A 19,127-nucleotide genomic window follows, 5' to 3' on the forward strand; every position below is an offset into this window, starting at 1 on the left:
ACTTTTGAAACAAATCTATTTCAGACTTTACAAACAACTCAAAAAGTATATTAAATATATAATCATGATATTCTTTCAATTTTTCACATGTTAGAAAAATATGAAATAAATCTTCTTGATCGTTATTACAACTTTGACATAAATCACTGTCTAATATCCTTATTTTCTTAAGTTTAATATTTGTAAAAATTCTGTTATGAACAATCTTAAAATCTAAATCAATACAGTCAGATGGCTTCCAATAACTATGCACTTGTTTCCAAATGTCAACAAATTCACTTTCGTTCACATCACCATGATCTCTCCAAAATTCATAACCATTTGGTTTAATAAAACATTTAGTCAATAGAATTGAGTAAAATCGTTTAGTGTTACAGGAAGTTACATCACTAACTTTGTTTTCGTACTCAATAAAATAGCTAGAAACTTCTTCATGCACTTCAAAGTCAGTCTAACGCTCTCCCAACTGAGCTATTCCGGCTGACATGGATTGTTCTGCAATTAGGTGCATTTATAAGTATTGAGCTGTTAGACCAATGATATCATTACATGAAACTGAAAGTGCATGTGCATGTGCAAATTAAGAAAATTATTTTCTTGTGTTGAAAATTGAAATAGCTATAGATACCAGTATAGTTTCAAACACGTGTTCTAAGAATATTTATCATTCATTTCTATGTGAAAAAGTCCGTGTAGTACTATACATAATAGCATTAAGATTTTAGCTTTAATAAAAGAAGAAAAAAAAAACACCCTATTTTCTTCTTCCAAGAAGAGAAGAAAACAGTTACTCTTTCGTCGACGTTATCTTTGAACATCCGTGATTGACTTGACATCATAAAGGATCATCGTCAACGTTACCAAGTTAGATTAACGAACAGTTGATCATTAGAAAGACATCACCGTTGAGCTGGTAAATGTGTGTTTTCTTCTCCCGTATCATGTGCACTGTTTCTGCAATCTGACATGCCATTAGTATAGTTACATCTAGTCATTCTATGGAGAAAAGTTTCTTTGGATTATCTTGCAAAAGTAGTGAGTAGCAAAAAATATCCTGCCAGCCGCCGGATTGTTCCGTGCCGGAACCCGGGATTGAACCGGGGGCCTTTAGATCTTCAGTCTAACGCTCTCCCAACTGAGCTATTCCGGCTGACATGGATTGTTCTGCAATTAGGTGCATTTATAAGTATTGAGCTGTTAGACCAATGATATCATTACATGAAACTGAAAGTGCATGTGCATGTGCAAATTAAGAAAATTATTTTCTTGTGTTGAAAATTGAAATAGCTATAGATACCAGTATAGTTTCAAACACGTGTTCTAAGAATATTTATCATTCATTTCTATGTGAAAAAGTCCGTGTAGTACTATACATAATAGCATTAAGATTTTAGCTTTAATAAAAGAAGAAAAAAAAAAACACCCTATTTTCTTCTTCCAAGAAGAGAAGAAAACAGTTACTCTTTCGTCGACGTTATCTTTGAACATCCGTGATTGACTTGACATCATAAAGGATCATCGTCAACGTTACCAAGTTAGATTAACGAACAGTTGATCATTAGAAAGACATCACCGTTGAGCTGGTAAATGTGTGTTTTCTTCTCCCGTATCATGTGCACTGTTTCTGCAATCTGACATGCCATTAGTATAGTTACATCTAGTCATTCTATGGAGAAAAGTTTCTTTGGATTATCTTGCAAAAGTAGTGAGTAGCAAAAAATATCCTGCCAGCCGCCGGATTGTTCCGTGCCGGAACCCGGGATTGAACCGGGGGCCTTTAGATCTTCAGTCTAACGCTCTCCCAACTGAGCTATTCCGGCTGACATGGATTGTTCTGCAATTAGGTGCATTTATAAGTATTGAGCTGTTAGACCAATGATATCATTACATGAAACTGAAAGTGCATGTGCATGTGCAAATTAAGAAAATTATTTTCTTGTGTTGAAAATTGAAATAGCTATAGATACCAGTATAGTTTCAAACACGTGTTCTAAGAATATTTATCATTCATTTCTATGTGAAAAAGTCCGTGTAGTACTATACATAATAGCATTAAGATTTTAGCTTTAATAAAAGAAGAAAAAAAAAAACACCCTATTTTCTTCTTCCAAGAAGAGAAGAAAACAGTTACTCTTTCGTCGACGTTATCTTTGAACATCCGTGATTGACTTGACATCATAAAGGATCATCGTCAACGTTACCAAGTTAGATTAACGAACAGTTGATCATTAGAAAGACATCACCGTTGAGCTGGTAAATGTGTGTTTTCTTCTCCCGTATCATGTGCACTGTTTCTGCAATCTGACATGCCATTAGTATAGTTACATCTAGTCATTCTATGGAGAAAAGTTTCTTTGGATTATCTTGCAAAAGTAGTGAGTAGCAAAAAATATCCTGCCAGCCGCCGGATTGTTCCGTGCCGGAACCCGGGATTGAACCGGGGGCCTTTAGATCTTCAGTCTAACGCTCTCCCAACTGAGCTATTCCGGCTGACATGGATTGTTCTGCAATTAGGTGCATTTATAAGTATTGAGCTGTTAGACCAATGATATCATTACATGAAACTGAAAGTGCATGTGCATGTGCAAATTAAGAAAATTATTTTCTTGTGTTGAAAATTGAAATAGCTATAGATACCAGTATAGTTTCAAACACGTGTTCTAAGAATATTTATCATTCATTTCTATGTGAAAAAGTCCGTGTAGTACTATACATAATAGCATTAAGATTTTAGCTTTAATAAAAGAAGAAAAAAAAAAACACCCTATTTTCTTCTTCCAAGAAGAGAAGAAAACAGTTACTCTTTCGTCGACGTTATCTTTGAACATCCGTGATTGACTTGACATCATAAAGGATCATCGTCAACGTTACCAAGTTAGATTAACGAACAGTTGATCATTAGAAAGACATCACCGTTGAGCTGGTAAATGTGTGTTTTCTTCTCCCGTATCATGTGCACTGTTTCTGCAATCTGACATGCCATTAGTATAGTTACATCTAGTCATTCTATGGAGAAAAGTTTCTTTGGATTATCTTGCAAAAGTAGTGAGTAGCAAAAAATATCCTGCCAGCCGCCGGATTGTTCCGTGCCGGAACCCGGGATTGAACCGGGGGCCTTTAGATCTTCAGTCTAACGCTCTCCCAACTGAGCTATTCCGGCTGACATGGATTGTTCTGCAATTAGGTGCATTTATAAGTATTGAGCTGTTAGACCAATGATATCATTACATGAAACTGAAAGTGCATGTGCATGTGCAAATTAAGAAAATTATTTTCTTGTGTTGAAAATTGAAATAGCTATAGATACCAGTATAGTTTCAAACACGTGTTCTAAGAATATTTATCATTCATTTCTATGTGAAAAAGTCCGTGTAGTACTATACATAATAGCATTAAGATTTTAGCTTTAATAAAAGAAGAAAAAAAAAAACACCCTATTTTCTTCTTCCAAGAAGAGAAGAAAACAGTTACTCTTTCGTCGACGTTATCTTTGAACATCCGTGATTGACTTGACATCATAAAGGATCATCGTCAACGTTACCAAGTTAGATTAACGAACAGTTGATCATTAGAAAGACATCACCGTTGAGCTGGTAAATGTGTGTTTTCTTCTCCCGTATCATGTGCACTGTTTCTGCAATCTGACATGCCATTAGTATAGTTACATCTAGTCATTCTATGGAGAAAAGTTTCTTTGGATTATCTTGCAAAAGTAGTGAGTAGCAAAAAATATCCTGCCAGCCGCCGGATTGTTCCGTGCCGGAACCCGGGATTGAACCGGGGGCCTTTAGATCTTCAGTCTAACGCTCTCCCAACTGAGCTATTCCGGCTGACATGGATTGTTCTGCAATTAGGTGCATTTATAAGTATTGAGCTGTTAGACCAATGATATCATTACATGAAACTGAAAGTGCATGTGCATGTGCAAATTAAGAAAATTATTTTCTTGTGTTGAAAATTGAAATAGCTATAGATACCAGTATAGTTTCAAACACGTGTTCTAAGAATATTTATCATTCATTTCTATGTGAAAAAGTCCGTGTAGTACTATACATAATAGCATTAAGATTTTAGCTTTAATAAAAGAAGAAAAAAAAAACACCCTATTTTCTTCTTCCAAGAAGAGAAGAAAACAGTTACTCTTTCGTCGACGTTATCTTTGAACATCCGTGATTGACTTGACATCATAAAGGATCATCGTCAACGTTACCAAGTTAGATTAACGAACAGTTGATCATTAGAAAGACATCACCGTTGAGCTGGTAAATGTGTGTTTTCTTCTCCCGTATCATGTGCACTGTTTCTGCAATCTGACATGCCATTAGTATAGTTACATCTAGTCATTCTATGGAGAAAAGTTTCTTTGGATTATCTTGCAAAAGTAGTGAGTAGCAAAAAATATCCTGCCAGCCGCCGGATTGTTCCGTGCCGGAACCCGGGATTGAACCGGGGGCCTTTAGATCTTCAGTCTAACGCTCTCCCAACTGAGCTATTCCGGCTGACATGGATTGTTCTGCAATTAGGTGCATTTATAAGTATTGAGCTGTTAGACCAATGATATCATTACATGAAACTGAAAGTGCATGTGCATGTGCAAATTAAGAAAATTATTTTCTTGTGTTGAAAATTGAAATAGCTATAGATACCAGTATAGTTTCAAACACGTGTTCTAAGAATATTTATCATTCATTTCTATGTGAAAAAGTCCGTGTAGTACTATACATAATAGCATTAAGATTTTAGCTTTAATAAAAGAAGAGAAGAAAACAGTTACTCTTTCGTCGACGTTATCTTTGAACATCCGTGATTGACTTGACATCATAAAGGATCATCGTCAACGTTACCAAGTTAGATTAACGAACAGTTGATCATTAGAAAGACATCACCGTTGAGCTGGTAAATGTGTGTTTTCTTCTCCCGTATCATGTGCACTGTTTCTGCAATCTGACATGCCATTAGTATAGTTACATCTAGTCATTCTATGGAGAAAAGTTTCTTTGGATTATCTTGCAAAAGTAGTGAGTAGCAAAAAATATCCTGCCAGCCGCCGGATTGTTCCGTGCCGGAACCCGGGATTGAACCGGGGGCCTTTAGATCTTCAGTCTAACGCTCTTTTTTTTTTTTTTTTTTTTTATCTTTATTCAATAAAACATTCACTGCAATTTACAATAGTATTATAAAAACAAACATATAACATACATGTTCAATTCAAATCTCAAAATGTCATTCTGTTATCTTATCTTACTACATATTTACAAATTAAACACCAGGATATCTTCATCTAATAAAACAATACAATTATCATTTAAAAATTTCTTGTTAAAAACAAAAATTCTGTTTGTATATTTACAATATGTATAGAAATATCTTACATAATGTTTCACAGTATATTTGAAATATTCCACTGTATTTACACTTTTTACATTGTTTTTTATCATTTGTCTCTGTTTCATAACACATAGTTTTGCAACAGAAAGGATAAAATTAACAAAATGAATATTAACACCTTTTACTGTTCCTGTCATTCCAAGAAGGAAAATTCTCTTGTAAGTATACTTTTGAAACAAATCTATTTCAGACTTTACAAACAACTCAAAAAGTATATTAAATATATAATCATGATATTCTTTCAATTTTTCACATGTTAGAAAAATATGAAATAAATCTTCTTGATCGTTATTACAACTTTGACATAAATCACTGTCTAATATCCTTATTTTCTTAAGTTTAATATTTGTAAAAATTCTGTTATGAACAATCTTAAAATCTAAATCAATACAGTCAGATGGCTTCCAATAACTATGCACTTGTTTCCAAATGTCAACAAATTCACTTTCGTTCACATCACCATGATCTCTCCAAAATTCATAACCATTTGGTTTAATAAAACATTTAGTCAATAGAATTGAGTAAAATCGTTTAGTGTTACAGGAAGTTACATCACTAACTTTGTTTTCGTACTCAATAAAATAGCTAGAAACTTCTTCATGCACTTCAAAGTCAGTCTAACGCTCTCCCAACTGAGCTATTCCGGCTGACATGGATTGTTCTGCAATTAGGTGCATTTATAAGTATTGAGCTGTTAGACCAATGATATCATTACATGAAACTGAAAGTGCATGTGCATGTGCAAATTAAGAAAATTATTTTCTTGTGTTGAAAATTGAAATAGCTATAGATACCAGTATAGTTTCAAACACGTGTTCTAAGAATATTTATCATTCATTTCTATGTGAAAAAGTCCGTGTAGTACTATACATAATAGCATTAAGATTTTAGCTTTAATAAAAGAAGAAAAAAAAAACACCCTATTTTCTTCTTCCAAGAAGAGAAGAAAACAGTTACTCTTTCGTCGACGTTATCTTTGAACATCCGTGATTGACTTGACATCATAAAGGATCATCGTCAACGTTACCAAGTTAGATTAACGAACAGTTGATCATTAGAAAGACATCACCGTTGAGCTGGTAAATGTGTGTTTTCTTCTCCCGTATCATGTGCACTGTTTCTGCAATCTGACATGCCATTAGTATAGTTACATCTAGTCATTCTATGGAGAAAAGTTTCTTTGGATTATCTTGCAAAAGTAGTGAGTAGCAAAAAATATCCTGCCAGCCGCCGGATTGTTCCGTGCCGGAACCCGGGATTGAACCGGGGGCCTTTAGATCTTCAGTCTAACGCTCTCCCAACTGAGCTATTCCGGCTGACATGGATTGTTCTGCAATTAGGTGCATTTATAAGTATTGAGCTGTTAGACCAATGATATCATTACATGAAACTGAAAGTGCATGTGCATGTGCAAATTAAGAAAATTATTTTCTTGTGTTGAAAATTGAAATAGCTATAGATACCAGTATAGTTTCAAACACGTGTTCTAAGAATATTTATCATTCATTTCTATGTGAAAAAGTCCGTGTAGTACTATACATAATAGCATTAAGATTTTAGCTTTAATAAAAGAAGAAAAAAAAAAACACCCTATTTTCTTCTTCCAAGAAGAGAAGAAAACAGTTACTCTTTCGTCGACGTTATCTTTGAACATCCGTGATTGACTTGACATCATAAAGGATCATCGTCAACGTTACCAAGTTAGATTAACGAACAGTTGATCATTAGAAAGACATCACCGTTGAGCTGGTAAATGTGTGTTTTCTTCTCCCGTATCATGTGCACTGTTTCTGCAATCTGACATGCCATTAGTATAGTTACATCTAGTCATTCTATGGAGAAAAGTTTCTTTGGATTATCTTGCAAAAGTAGTGAGTAGCAAAAAATATCCTGCCAGCCGCCGGATTGTTCCGTGCCGGAACCCGGGATTGAACCGGGGGCCTTTAGATCTTCAGTCTAACGCTCTCCCAACTGAGCTATTCCGGCTGACATGGATTGTTCTGCAATTAGGTGCATTTATAAGTATTGAGCTGTTAGACCAATGATATCATTACATGAAACTGAAAGTGCATGTGCATGTGCAAATTAAGAAAATTATTTTCTTGTGTTGAAAATTGAAATAGCTATAGATACCAGTATAGTTTCAAACACGTGTTCTAAGAATATTTATCATTCATTTCTATGTGAAAAAGTCCGTGTAGTACTATACATAATAGCATTAAGATTTTAGCTTTAATAAAAGAAGAAAAAAAAAAACACCCTATTTTCTTCTTCCAAGAAGAGAAGAAAACAGTTACTCTTTCGTCGACGTTATCTTTGAACATCCGTGATTGACTTGACATCATAAAGGATCATCGTCAACGTTACCAAGTTAGATTAACGAACAGTTGATCATTAGAAAGACATCACCGTTGAGCTGGTAAATGTGTGTTTTCTTCTCCCGTATCATGTGCACTGTTTCTGCAATCTGACATGCCATTAGTATAGTTACATCTAGTCATTCTATGGAGAAAAGTTTCTTTGGATTATCTTGCAAAAGTAGTGAGTAGCAAAAAATATCCTGCCAGCCGCCGGATTGTTCCGTGCCGGAACCCGGGATTGAACCGGGGGCCTTTAGATCTTCAGTCTAACGCTCTCCCAACTGAGCTATTCCGGCTGACATGGATTGTTCTGCAATTAGGTGCATTTATAAGTATTGAGCTGTTAGACCAATGATATCATTACATGAAACTGAAAGTGCATGTGCATGTGCAAATTAAGAAAATTATTTTCTTGTGTTGAAAATTGAAATAGCTATAGATACCAGTATAGTTTCAAACACGTGTTCTAAGAATATTTATCATTCATTTCTATGTGAAAAAGTCCGTGTAGTACTATACATAATAGCATTAAGATTTTAGCTTTAATAAAAGAAGAAAAAAAAAAACACCCTATTTTCTTCTTCCAAGAAGAGAAGAAAACAGTTACTCTTTCGTCGACGTTATCTTTGAACATCCGTGATTGACTTGACATCATAAAGGATCATCGTCAACGTTACCAAGTTAGATTAACGAACAGTTGATCATTAGAAAGACATCACCGTTGAGCTGGTAAATGTGTGTTTTCTTCTCCCGTATCATGTGCACTGTTTCTGCAATCTGACATGCCATTAGTATAGTTACATCTAGTCATTCTATGGAGAAAAGTTTCTTTGGATTATCTTGCAAAAGTAGTGAGTAGCAAAAAATATCCTGCCAGCCGCCGGATTGTTCCGTGCCGGAACCCGGGGCCTTTAGATCTTCAGTCTAACGCTCTCCCAACTGAGCTATTCCGGCTGACATGGATTGTTCTGCAATTAGGTGCATTTATAAGTATTGAGCTGTTAGACCAATGATATCATTACATGAAACTGAAAGTGCATGTGCATGTGCAAATTAAGAAAATTATTTTCTTGTGTTGAAAATTGAAATAGCTATAGATACCAGTATAGTTTCAAACACGTGTTCTAAGAATATTTATCATTCATTTCTATGTGAAAAAGTCCGTGTAGTACTATACATAATAGCATTAAGATTTTAGCTTTAATAAAAGAAGAAAAAAAAAAACACCCTATTTTCTTCTTCCAAGAAGAGAAGAAAACAGTTACTCTTTCGTCGACGTTATCTTTGAACATCCGTGATTGACTTGACATCATAAAGGATCATCGTCAACGTTACCAAGTTAGATTAACGAACAGTTGATCATTAGAAAGACATCACCGTTGAGCTGGTAAATGTGTGTTTTCTTCTCCCGTATCATGTGCACTGTTTCTGCAATCTGACATGCCATTAGTATAGTTACATCTAGTCATTCTATGGAGAAAAGTTTCTTTGGATTATCTTGCAAAAGTAGTGAGTAGCAAAAAATATCCTGCCAGCCGCCGGATTGTTCCGTGCCGGAACCCGGGATTGAACCGGGGGCCTTTAGATCTTCAGTCTAACGCTCTCCCAACTGAGCTGTTCCGGCTGACATGGATTGTTCTGCAATTAGGTGCATTTATAAGTATTGAGCTGTTAGACCAATGATATCATTACATGAAACTGAAAGTGCATGTGCATGTGCAAATTAAGAAAATTATTTTCTTGTGTTGAAAATTGAAATAGCTATAGATACCAGTATAGTTTCAAACACGTGTTCTAAGAATATTTATCATTCATTTCTATGTGAAAAAGTCCGTGTAGTACTATACATAATAGCATTAAGATTTTAGCTTTAATAAAAGAAGAAAAAAAAAAACACCCTATTTTCTTCTTCCAAGAAGAGAAGAAAACAGTTACTCTTTCGTCGACGTTATCTTTGAACATCCGTGATTGACTTGACATCATAAAGGATCATCGTCAACGTTACCAAGTTAGATTAACGAACAGTTGATCATTAGAAAGACATCACCGTTGAGCTGGTAAATGTGTGTTTTCTTCTCCCGTATCATGTGCACTGTTTCTGCAATCTGACATGCCATTAGTATAGTTACATCTAGTCATTCTATGGAGAAAAGTTTCTTTGGATTATCTTGCAAAAGTAGTGAGTAGCAAAAAATATCCTGCCAGCCGCCGGATTGTTCCGTGCCGGAACCCGGGATTGAACCGGGGGCCTTTAGATCTTCAGTCTAACGCTCTCCCAACTGAGCTATTCCGGCTGACATGGATTGTTCTGCAATTAGGTGCATTTATAAGTATTGAGCTGTTAGACCAATGATATCATTACATGAAACTGAAAGTGCATGTGCATGTGCAAATTAAGAAAATTATTTTCTTGTGTTGAAAATTGAAATAGCTATAGATACCAGTATAGTTTCAAACACGTGTTCTAAGAATATTTATCATTCATTTCTATGTGAAAAAGTCCGTGTAGTACTATACATAATAGCATTAAGATTTTAGCTTTAATAAAAGAAGAAAAAAAAAACACCCTATTTTCTTCTTCCAAGAAGAGAAGAAAACAGTTACTCTTTCGTCGACGTTATCTTTGAACATCCGTGATTGACTTGACATCATAAAGGATCATCGTCAACGTTACCAAGTTAGATTAACGAACAGTTGATCATTAGAAAGACATCACCGTTGAGCTGGTAAATGTGTGTTTTCTTCTCCCGTATCATGTGCACTGTTTCTGCAATCTGACATGCCATTAGTATAGTTACATCTAGTCATTCTATGGAGAAAAGTTTCTTTGGATTATCTTGCAAAAGTAGTGAGTAGCAAAAAATATCCTGCCAGCCGCCGGATTGTTCCGTGCCGGAACCCGGGATTGAACCGGGGCCTTTAGATCTTCAGTCTAACGCTCTCCCAACTGAGCTATTCCGGCTGACATGGATTGTTCTGCAATTAGGTGCATTTATAAGTATTGAGCTGTTAGACCAATGATATCATTACATGAAACTGAAAGTGCATGTGCATGTGCAAATTAAGAAAATTATTTTCTTGTGTTGAAAATTGAAATAGCTATAGATACCAGTATAGTTTCAAACACGTGTTCTAAGAATATTTATCATTCATTTCTATGTGAAAAAGTCCGTGTAGTACTATACATAATAGCATTAAGATTTTAGCTTTAATAAAAGAAGAAAAAAAAAACACCCTATTTTCTTCTTCCAAGAAGAGAAGAAAACAGTTACTCTTTCGTCGACGTTATCTTTGAACATCCGTGATTGACTTGACATCATAAAGGATCATCGTCAACGTTACCAAGTTAGATTAACGAACAGTTGATCATTAGAAAGACATCACCGTTGAGCTGGTAAATGTGTGTTTTCTTCTCCCGTATCATGTGCACTGTTTCTGCAATCTGACATGCCATTAGTATAGTTACATCTAGTCATTCTATGGAGAAAAGTTTCTTTGGATTATCTTGCAAAAGTAGTGAGTAGCAAAAAATATCCTGCCAGCCGCCGGATTGTTCCGTGCCGGAACCCGGGATTGAACCGGGGGCCTTTAGATCTTCAGTCTAACGCTCTCCCAACTGAGCTATTCCGGCTGACATGGATTGTTCTGCAATTAGGTGCATTTATAAGTATTGAGCTGTTAGACCAATGATATCATTACATGAAACTGAAAGTGCATGTGCATGTGCAAATTAAGAAAATTATTTTCTTGTGTTGAAAATTGAAATAGCTATAGATACCAGTATAGTTTCAAACACGTGTTCTAAGAATATTTATCATTCATTTCTATGTGAAAAAGTCCGTGTAGTACTATACATAATAGCATTAAGATTTTAGCTTTAATAAAAGAAGAAAAAAAAAAACACCCTATTTTCTTCTTCCAAGAAGAGAAGAAAACAGTTACTCTTTCGTCGACGTTATCTTTGAACATCCGTGATTGACTTGACATCATAAAGGATCATCGTCAACGTTACCAAGTTAGATTAACGAACAGTTGATCATTAGAAAGACATCACCGTTGAGCTGGTAAATGTGTGTTTTCTTCTCCCGTATCATGTGCACTGTTTCTGCAATCTGACATGCCATTAGTATAGTTACATCTAGTCATTCTATGGAGAAAAGTTTCTTTGGATTATCTTGCAAAAGTAGTGAGTAGCAAAAAATATCCTGCCAGCCGCCGGATTGTTCCGTGCCGGAACCCGGGATTGAACCGGGGGCCTTTAGATCTTCAGTCTAACGCTCTCCCAACTGAGCTATTCCGGCTGACATGGATTGTTCTGCAATTAGGTGCATTTATAAGTATTGAGCTGTTAGACCAATGATATCATTACATGAAACTGAAAGTGCATGTGCATGTGCAAATTAAGAAAATTATTTTCTTGTGTTGAAAATTGAAATAGCTATAGATACCAGTATAGTTTCAAACACGTGTTCTAAGAATATTTATCATTCATTTCTATGTGAAAAAGTCCGTGTAGTACTATACATAATAGCATTAAGATTTTAGCTTTAATAAAAGAAGAAAAAAAAAAACACCCTATTTTCTTCTTCCAAGAAGAGAAGAAAACAGTTACTCTTTCGTCGACGTTATCTTTGAACATCCGTGATTGACTTGACATCATAAAGGATCATCGTCAACGTTACCAAGTTAGATTAACGAACAGTTGATCATTAGAAAGACATCACCGTTGAGCTGGTAAATGTGTGTTTTCTTCTCCCGTATCATGTGCACTGTTTCTGCAATCTGACATGCCATTAGTATAGTTACATCTAGTCATTCTATGGAGAAAAGTTTCTTTGGATTATCTTGCAAAAGTAGTGAGTAGCAAAAAATATCCTGCCAGCCGCCGGATTGTTCCGTGCCGGAACCCGGGATTGAACCGGGGGCCTTTAGATCTTCAGTCTAACGCTCTCCCAACTGAGCTATTCCGGCTGACATGGATTGTTCTGCAATTAGGTGCATTTATAAGTATTGAGCTGTTAGACCAATGATATCATTACATGAAACTGAAAGTGCATGTGCATGTGCAAATTAAGAAAATTATTTTCTTGTGTTGAAAATTGAAATAGCTATAGATACCAGTATAGTTTCAAACACGTGTTCTAAGAATATTTATCATTCATTTCTATGTGAAAAAGTCCGTGTAGTACTATACATAATAGCATTAAGATTTTAGCTTTAATAAAAGAAGAAAAAAAAAAACACCCTATTTTCTTCTTCCAAGAAGAGAAGAAAACAGTTACTCTTTCGTCGACGTTATCTTTGAACATCCGTGATTGACTTGACATCATAAAGGATCATCGTCAACGTTACCAAGTTAGATTAACGAACAGTTGATCATTAGAAAGACATCACCGTTGAGCTGGTAAATGTGTGTTTTCTTCTCCCGTATCATGTGCACTGTTTCTGCAATCTGACATGCCATTAGTATAGTTACATCTAGTCATTCTATGGAGAAAAGTTTCTTTGGATTATCTTGCAAAAGTAGTGAGTAGCAAAAAATATCCTGCCAGCCGCCGGATTGTTCCGTGCCGGAACCCGGGATTGAACCGGGGGCCTTTAGATCTTCAGTCTAACGCTCTCCCAACTGAGCTATTCCGGCTGACATGGATTGTTCTGCAATTAGGTGCATTTATAAGTATTGAGCTGTTAGACCAATGATATCATTACATGAAACTGAAAGTGCATGTGCATGTGCAAATTAAGAAAATTATTTTCTTGTGTTGAAAATTGAAATAGCTATAGATACCAGTATAGTTTCAAACACGTGTTCTAAGAATATTTATCATTCATTTCTATGTGAAAAAGTCCGTGTAGTACTATACATAATAGCATTAAGATTTTAGCTTTAATAAAAGAAGAAAAAAAAAAACACCCTATTTTCTTCTTCCAAGAAGAGAAGAAAACAGTTACTCTTTCGTCGACGTTATCTTTGAACATCCGTGATTGACTTGACATCATAAAGGATCATCGTCAACGTTACCAAGTTAGATTAACGAACAGTTGATCATTAGAAAGACATCACCGTTGAGCTGGTAAATGTGTGTTTTCTTCTCCCGTATCATGTGCACTGTTTCTGCAATCTGACATGCCATTAGTATAGTTACATCTAGTCATTCTATGGAGAAAAGTTTCTTTGGATTATCTTGCAAAAGTAGTGAGTAGCAAAAAATATCCTGCCAGCCGCCGGATTGTTCCGTGCCGGAACCCGGGATTGAACCGGGGGCCTTTAGATCTTCAGTCTAACGCTCTCCCAACTGAGCTATTCCGGCTGACATGGATTGTTCTGCAATTAGGTGCATTTATAAGTATTGAGCTGTTAGACCAATGATATCATTACATGAAACTGAAAGTGCATGTGCATGTGCAAATTAAGAAAATTATTTTCTTGTGTTGAAAATTGAAATAGCTATAGATACCAGTATAGTTTCAAACACGTGTTCTAAGAATATTTATCATTCATTTCTATGTGAAAAAGTCCGTGTAGTACTATACATAATAGCATTAAGATTTTAGCTTTAATAAAAGAAGAAAAAAAAAAACACCCTATTTTCTTCTTCCAAGAAGAGAAGAAAACAGTTACTCTTTCGTCGACGTTATCTTTGAACATCCGTGATTGACTTGACATCATAAAGGATCATCGTCCAACGTTACCAAGTTAGATTAACGAACAGTTGATCATTAGAAAGACATCACCGTTGAGCTGGTAAATGTGTGTTTTCTTCTCCCGTATCATGTGCACTGTTTCTGCAATCTGACATGCCATTAGTATAGTTACATCTAGTCATTCTATGGAGAAAAGTTTCTTTGGATTATCTTGCAAAAGTAGTGAGTAGCAAAAAATATCCTGCCAGCCGCCGGATTGTTCCGTGCCGGAACCCGGGATTGAACCGGGGGCCTTTAGATCTTCAGTCTAACGCTCTCCCAACTGAGCTATTCCGGCTGACATGGATTGTTCTGCAATTAGGTGCATTTATAAGTATTGAGCTGTTAGACCAATGATATCATTACATGAAACTGAAAGTGCATGTGCATGTGCAAATTAAGAAAATTATTTTCTTGTGTTGAAAATTGAAATAGCTATAGATACCAGTATAGTTTCAAACACGTGTTCTAAGAATATTTATCATTCATTTCTATGTGAAAAAGTCCGTGTAGTACTATACATAATAGCATTAAGATTTTAGCTTTAATAAAAGAAGAAAAAAAAAAACACCCTATTTTCTTCTTCCAAGAAGAGAAGAAAACAGTTACTCTTTCGTCGACGTTATCTTTGAACATCCGTGATTGACTTGACATCATAAAGGATCATCGTCAACGTTACCAAGTTAGATTAACGAACAGTTGATCATTAGAAAGACATCACCGTTGAGCTGGTAAATGTGTGTTTTCTTCTCCCGTATCATGTGCACTGTTTCTGCAATCTGACATGCCATTAGTATAGTTACATCTAGTCATTCTATGGAGAAAAGTTTCTTTGGATTATCTTGCAAAAGTAGTGAGTAGCAAAAAATATCCTGCCAGCCGCCGGATTGTTCCGTGCCGGAACCCGGGATTGAACCGGGGGCCTTTAGATCTTCAGTCTAACGCTCTCCCAACTGAGCTATTCCGGCTGACATGGATTGTTCTGCAATTAGGTGCATTTATAAGTATTGAGCTGTTAGACCAATGATATCATTACATGAAACTGAAAGTGCATGTGCATGTGCAAATTAAGAAAATTATTTTCTTGTGTTGAAAATTGAAATAGCTATAGATACCAGTATAGTTTCAAACACGTGTTCTAAGAATATTTATCATTCATTTCTATGTGAAAAAGTCCGTGTAGTACTATACATAATAGCATTAAGATTTTAGCTTTAATAAAAGAAGAAAAAAAAAAACACCCTATTTTCTTCTTCCAAGAAGAGAAGAAAACAGTTACTCTTTCGTCGACGTTATCTTTGAACATCCGTGATTGACTTGACATCATAAAGGATCATCGTCAACGTTACCAAGTTAGATTAACGAACAGTTGATCATTAGAAAGACATCACCGTTGAGCTGGTAAATGTGTGTTTTCTTCTCCCGTATCATGTGCACTGTTTCTGCAATCTGACATGCCATTAGTATAGTTACATCTAGTCATTCTATGGAGAAAAGTTTCTTTGGATTATCTTGCAAAAGTAGTGAGTAGCAAAAAATATCCTGCCAGCCGCCGGATTGTTCCGTGCCGGAACCCGGGATTGAACCGGGGGCCTTTAGATCTTCAGTCTAACGCTCTCCCAACTGAGCTATTCCGGCTGACATGGATTGTTCTGCAATTAGGTGCATTTATAAGTATTGAGCTGTTAGACCAATGATATCATTACATGAAACTGAAAGTGCATGTGCATGTGCAAATTAAGAAAATTATTTTCTTGTGTTGAAAATTGAAATAGCTATAGATACCAGTATAGTTTCAAACACGTGTTCTAAGAATATTTATCATTCATTTCTATGTGAAAAAGTCCGTGTAGTACTATACATAATAGCATTAAGATTTTAGCTTTAATAAAAGAAGAAAAAAAAAAACACCCTATTTTCTTCTTCCAAGAAGAGAAGAAAACAGTTACTCTTTCGTCGACGTTATCTTTGAACATCCGTGATTGACTTGACATCATAAAGGATCATCGTCAACGTTACCAAGTTAGATTAACGAACAGTTGATCATTAGAAAGACATCACCGTTGAGCTGGTAAATGTGTGTTTTCTTCTCCCGTATCATGTGCACTGTTTCTGCAATCTGACATGCCATTAGTATAGTTACATCTAGTCATTCTATGGAGAAAAGTTTCTTTGGATTATCTTGCAAAAGTAGTGAGTAGCAAAAAATATCCTGCCAGCCGCCGGATTGTTCCGTGCCGGAACCCGGGATTGAACCGGGGGCCTTTAGATCTTCAGTCTAACGCTCTCCCAACTGAGCTATTCCGGCTGACATGGATTGTTCTGCAATTAGGTGCATTTATAAGTATTGAGCTGTTAGACCAATGATATCATTACATGAAACTGAAAGTGCATGTGCATGTGCAAATTAAGAAAATTATTTTCTTGTGTTGAAAATTGAAATAGCTATAGATACCAGTATAGTTTCAAACACGTGTTCTAAGAATATTTATCATTCATTTCTATGTGAAAAAGTCCGTGTAGTACTATACATAATAGCATTAAGATTTTAGCTTTAATAAAAGAAGAAAAAAAAAAACACCCTATTTTCTTCTTCCAAGAAGAGAAGAAAACAGTTACTCTTTCGTCGACGTTATCTTTGAACATCCGTGATTGACTTGACATCATAAAGGATCATCGTCAACGTTACCAAGTTAGATTAACGAACAGTTGATCATTAGAAAGACATCACCGTTGAGCTGGTAAATGTGTGTTTTCTTCTCCCGTATCATGTGCACTGTTTCTGCAATCTGACATGCCATTAGTATAGTTACATCTAGTCATTCTATGGAGAAAAGTTTCTTTGGATTATCTTGCAAAAGTAGTGAGTAGCAAAAAATATCCTGCCAGCCGCCGGATTGTTCCGTGCCGGAACCCGGGATTGAACCGGGGGCCTTTAGATCTTCAGTCTAACGCTCTCCCAACTGAGCTATTCCGGCTGACATGGATTGTTCTGCAATTAGGTGCATTTATAAGTATTGAGCTGTTAGACCAATGATATCATTACATGAAACTGAAAGTGCATGTGCATGTGCAAATTAAGAAAATTATTTTCTTGTGTTGAAAATTGAAATAGCTATAGATACCAGTATAGTTTCAAACACGTGTTCTAAGAATATTTATCATTCATTTCTATGTGAAAAAGTCCGTGTAGTACTATACATAATAGCATTAAGATTTTAGCTTTAATAAAAGAAGAAAAAAAAAAACACCCTATTTTCTTCTTCCAAGAAGAGAAGAAAACAGTTACTCTTTCGTCGACGTTATCTTTGAACATCCGTGATTGACTTGACATCATAAAGGATCATCGTCAACGTTACCAAGTTAGATTAACGAACAGTTGATCATTAGAAAGACATCACCGTTGAGCTGGTAAATGTGTGTTTTCTTCTCCCGTATCATGTGCACTGTTTCTGCAATCTGACATGCCATTAGTATAGTTACATCTAGTCATTCTATGGAGAAAAGTTTCTTTGGATTATCTTGCAAAAGTAGTGAGTAGCAAAAAATATCCTGCCAGCCGCCGGATTGTTCCGTGCCGGAACCCGGGATTGAACCGGGGGCCTTTAGATCTTCAGTCTAACGCTCTCCCAACTGAGCTATTCCGGCTGACATGGATTGTTCTGCAATTAGGTGCATTTATAAGTATTGAGCTGTTAGACCAATGATATCATTACATGAAACTGAAAGTGCATGTGCATGTGCAAATTAAGAAAATTATTTTCTTGTGTTGAAAATTGAAATAGCTATAGATACCAGTATAGTTTCAAACACGTGTTCTAAGAATATTTATCATTCATTTCTATGTGAAAAAGTCCGTGTAGTACTATACATAATAGCATTAAGATTTTAGCTTTAATAAAAGAAGAAAAAAAAAAACACCCTATTTTCTTCTTCCAAGAAGAGAAGAAAACAGTTACTCTTTCGTCGACGTTATCTTTGAACATCCGTGATTGACTTGACATCATAAAGGATCATCGTCAACGTTACCAAGTTAGATTAACGAACAGTTGATCATTAGAAAGACATCACCGTTGAGCTGGTAAATGTGTGTTTTCTTCTCCCGTATCATGTGCACTGTTTCTGCAATCTGACATGCCATTAGTATAGTTACATCTAGTCATTCTATGGAGAAAAGTTTCTTTGGATTATCTTGCAAAAGTAGTGAGTAGCAAAAAATATCCTGCCAGCCGCCGGATTGTTCCGTGCCGGAACCCGGGATTGAACCGGGGGCCTTTAGATCTTCAGTCTAACGCTCTCCCAACTGAGCTATTCCGGCTGACATGGATTGTTCTGCAATTAGGTGCATTTATAAGTATTGAGCTGTTAGACCAATGATATCATTACATGAAACTGAAAGTGCATGTGCATGTGCAAATTAAGAAAATTATTTTCTTGTGTTGAAAATTGAAATAGCTATAGATACCAGTATAGTTTCAAACACGTGTTCTAAGAATATTTATCATTCATTTCTATGTGAAAAAGTCCGTGTAGTACTATACATAATAGCATTAAGATTTTAGCTTTAATAAAAGAAGAAAAAAAAAACACCCTATTTTCTTCTTCCAAGAAGAGAAGAAAACAGTTACTCTTTCGTCGACGTTATCTTTGAACATCCGTGATTGACTTGACATCATAAAGGATCATCGTCAACGT

The 19,127-nt window shown here is 35.7% G+C and overlaps 24 non-coding genes across 24 annotated transcripts; all 24 read right to left on the reverse strand.

Moving 5' to 3' along the window:
• Positions 1-1,077: 1,077 nt before the first annotated feature.
• Trnaf-gaa (transfer RNA phenylalanine (anticodon GAA)) lies at positions 1,078-1,150 on the reverse strand. The gene has a single exon. It is a non-coding gene; the product is annotated as a tRNA-Phe (tRNA).
• A 597-nt stretch (positions 1,151-1,747) lies between these two features.
• Positions 1,748-1,820, reverse strand: Trnaf-gaa (transfer RNA phenylalanine (anticodon GAA)). The gene has a single exon. It is a non-coding gene; the product is annotated as a tRNA-Phe (tRNA).
• A 597-nt stretch (positions 1,821-2,417) lies between these two features.
• Positions 2,418-2,490, reverse strand: Trnaf-gaa (transfer RNA phenylalanine (anticodon GAA)). The gene has a single exon. It is a non-coding gene; the product is annotated as a tRNA-Phe (tRNA).
• Positions 2,491-3,087: 597 nt separating this feature from the next.
• Trnaf-gaa (transfer RNA phenylalanine (anticodon GAA)) lies at positions 3,088-3,160 on the reverse strand. The gene has a single exon. It is a non-coding gene; the product is annotated as a tRNA-Phe (tRNA).
• A 597-nt stretch (positions 3,161-3,757) lies between these two features.
• Positions 3,758-3,830, reverse strand: Trnaf-gaa (transfer RNA phenylalanine (anticodon GAA)). The gene has a single exon. It is a non-coding gene; the product is annotated as a tRNA-Phe (tRNA).
• Positions 3,831-4,426: 596 nt separating this feature from the next.
• Positions 4,427-4,499, reverse strand: Trnaf-gaa (transfer RNA phenylalanine (anticodon GAA)). Its single transcript has one exon. It is a non-coding gene; the product is annotated as a tRNA-Phe (tRNA).
• A 2,132-nt stretch (positions 4,500-6,631) lies between these two features.
• On the reverse strand, positions 6,632-6,704 carry Trnaf-gaa (transfer RNA phenylalanine (anticodon GAA)). Its single transcript has one exon. It is a non-coding gene; the product is annotated as a tRNA-Phe (tRNA).
• Positions 6,705-7,301: 597 nt separating this feature from the next.
• Positions 7,302-7,374, reverse strand: Trnaf-gaa (transfer RNA phenylalanine (anticodon GAA)). Its single transcript has one exon. It is a non-coding gene; the product is annotated as a tRNA-Phe (tRNA).
• Positions 7,375-7,971: 597 nt separating this feature from the next.
• Positions 7,972-8,044, reverse strand: Trnaf-gaa (transfer RNA phenylalanine (anticodon GAA)). Its single transcript has one exon. It is a non-coding gene; the product is annotated as a tRNA-Phe (tRNA).
• A 1,255-nt stretch (positions 8,045-9,299) lies between these two features.
• Positions 9,300-9,372, reverse strand: Trnaf-gaa (transfer RNA phenylalanine (anticodon GAA)). The gene has a single exon. It is a non-coding gene; the product is annotated as a tRNA-Phe (tRNA).
• A 597-nt stretch (positions 9,373-9,969) lies between these two features.
• Trnaf-gaa (transfer RNA phenylalanine (anticodon GAA)) lies at positions 9,970-10,042 on the reverse strand. The gene has a single exon. It is a non-coding gene; the product is annotated as a tRNA-Phe (tRNA).
• A 596-nt stretch (positions 10,043-10,638) lies between these two features.
• Positions 10,639-10,710, reverse strand: Trnaf-gaa (transfer RNA phenylalanine (anticodon GAA)). Its single transcript has one exon. It is a non-coding gene; the product is annotated as a tRNA-Phe (tRNA).
• Positions 10,711-11,306: 596 nt separating this feature from the next.
• Trnaf-gaa (transfer RNA phenylalanine (anticodon GAA)) lies at positions 11,307-11,379 on the reverse strand. The gene has a single exon. It is a non-coding gene; the product is annotated as a tRNA-Phe (tRNA).
• Positions 11,380-11,976: 597 nt separating this feature from the next.
• On the reverse strand, positions 11,977-12,049 carry Trnaf-gaa (transfer RNA phenylalanine (anticodon GAA)). The gene has a single exon. It is a non-coding gene; the product is annotated as a tRNA-Phe (tRNA).
• A 597-nt stretch (positions 12,050-12,646) lies between these two features.
• On the reverse strand, positions 12,647-12,719 carry Trnaf-gaa (transfer RNA phenylalanine (anticodon GAA)). Its single transcript has one exon. It is a non-coding gene; the product is annotated as a tRNA-Phe (tRNA).
• Positions 12,720-13,316: 597 nt separating this feature from the next.
• Trnaf-gaa (transfer RNA phenylalanine (anticodon GAA)) lies at positions 13,317-13,389 on the reverse strand. Its single transcript has one exon. It is a non-coding gene; the product is annotated as a tRNA-Phe (tRNA).
• Positions 13,390-13,986: 597 nt separating this feature from the next.
• On the reverse strand, positions 13,987-14,059 carry Trnaf-gaa (transfer RNA phenylalanine (anticodon GAA)). The gene has a single exon. It is a non-coding gene; the product is annotated as a tRNA-Phe (tRNA).
• A 598-nt stretch (positions 14,060-14,657) lies between these two features.
• On the reverse strand, positions 14,658-14,730 carry Trnaf-gaa (transfer RNA phenylalanine (anticodon GAA)). The gene has a single exon. It is a non-coding gene; the product is annotated as a tRNA-Phe (tRNA).
• A 597-nt stretch (positions 14,731-15,327) lies between these two features.
• Positions 15,328-15,400, reverse strand: Trnaf-gaa (transfer RNA phenylalanine (anticodon GAA)). Its single transcript has one exon. It is a non-coding gene; the product is annotated as a tRNA-Phe (tRNA).
• Positions 15,401-15,997: 597 nt separating this feature from the next.
• On the reverse strand, positions 15,998-16,070 carry Trnaf-gaa (transfer RNA phenylalanine (anticodon GAA)). The gene has a single exon. It is a non-coding gene; the product is annotated as a tRNA-Phe (tRNA).
• A 597-nt stretch (positions 16,071-16,667) lies between these two features.
• Positions 16,668-16,740, reverse strand: Trnaf-gaa (transfer RNA phenylalanine (anticodon GAA)). Its single transcript has one exon. It is a non-coding gene; the product is annotated as a tRNA-Phe (tRNA).
• Positions 16,741-17,337: 597 nt separating this feature from the next.
• Trnaf-gaa (transfer RNA phenylalanine (anticodon GAA)) lies at positions 17,338-17,410 on the reverse strand. The gene has a single exon. It is a non-coding gene; the product is annotated as a tRNA-Phe (tRNA).
• A 597-nt stretch (positions 17,411-18,007) lies between these two features.
• Trnaf-gaa (transfer RNA phenylalanine (anticodon GAA)) lies at positions 18,008-18,080 on the reverse strand. The gene has a single exon. It is a non-coding gene; the product is annotated as a tRNA-Phe (tRNA).
• A 597-nt stretch (positions 18,081-18,677) lies between these two features.
• Trnaf-gaa (transfer RNA phenylalanine (anticodon GAA)) lies at positions 18,678-18,750 on the reverse strand. The gene has a single exon. It is a non-coding gene; the product is annotated as a tRNA-Phe (tRNA).
• Between the last annotated feature and the right edge of the window lie 377 nt (positions 18,751-19,127).

The sequence above is a fragment of the Mytilus galloprovincialis genome, chromosome 10 (genome assembly GCF_965363235.1).
Source record: "Mytilus galloprovincialis chromosome 10, xbMytGall1.hap1.1, whole genome shotgun sequence".
Lineage (NCBI taxonomy): Eukaryota > Metazoa > Mollusca > Bivalvia > Mytilida > Mytilidae > Mytilus > Mytilus galloprovincialis.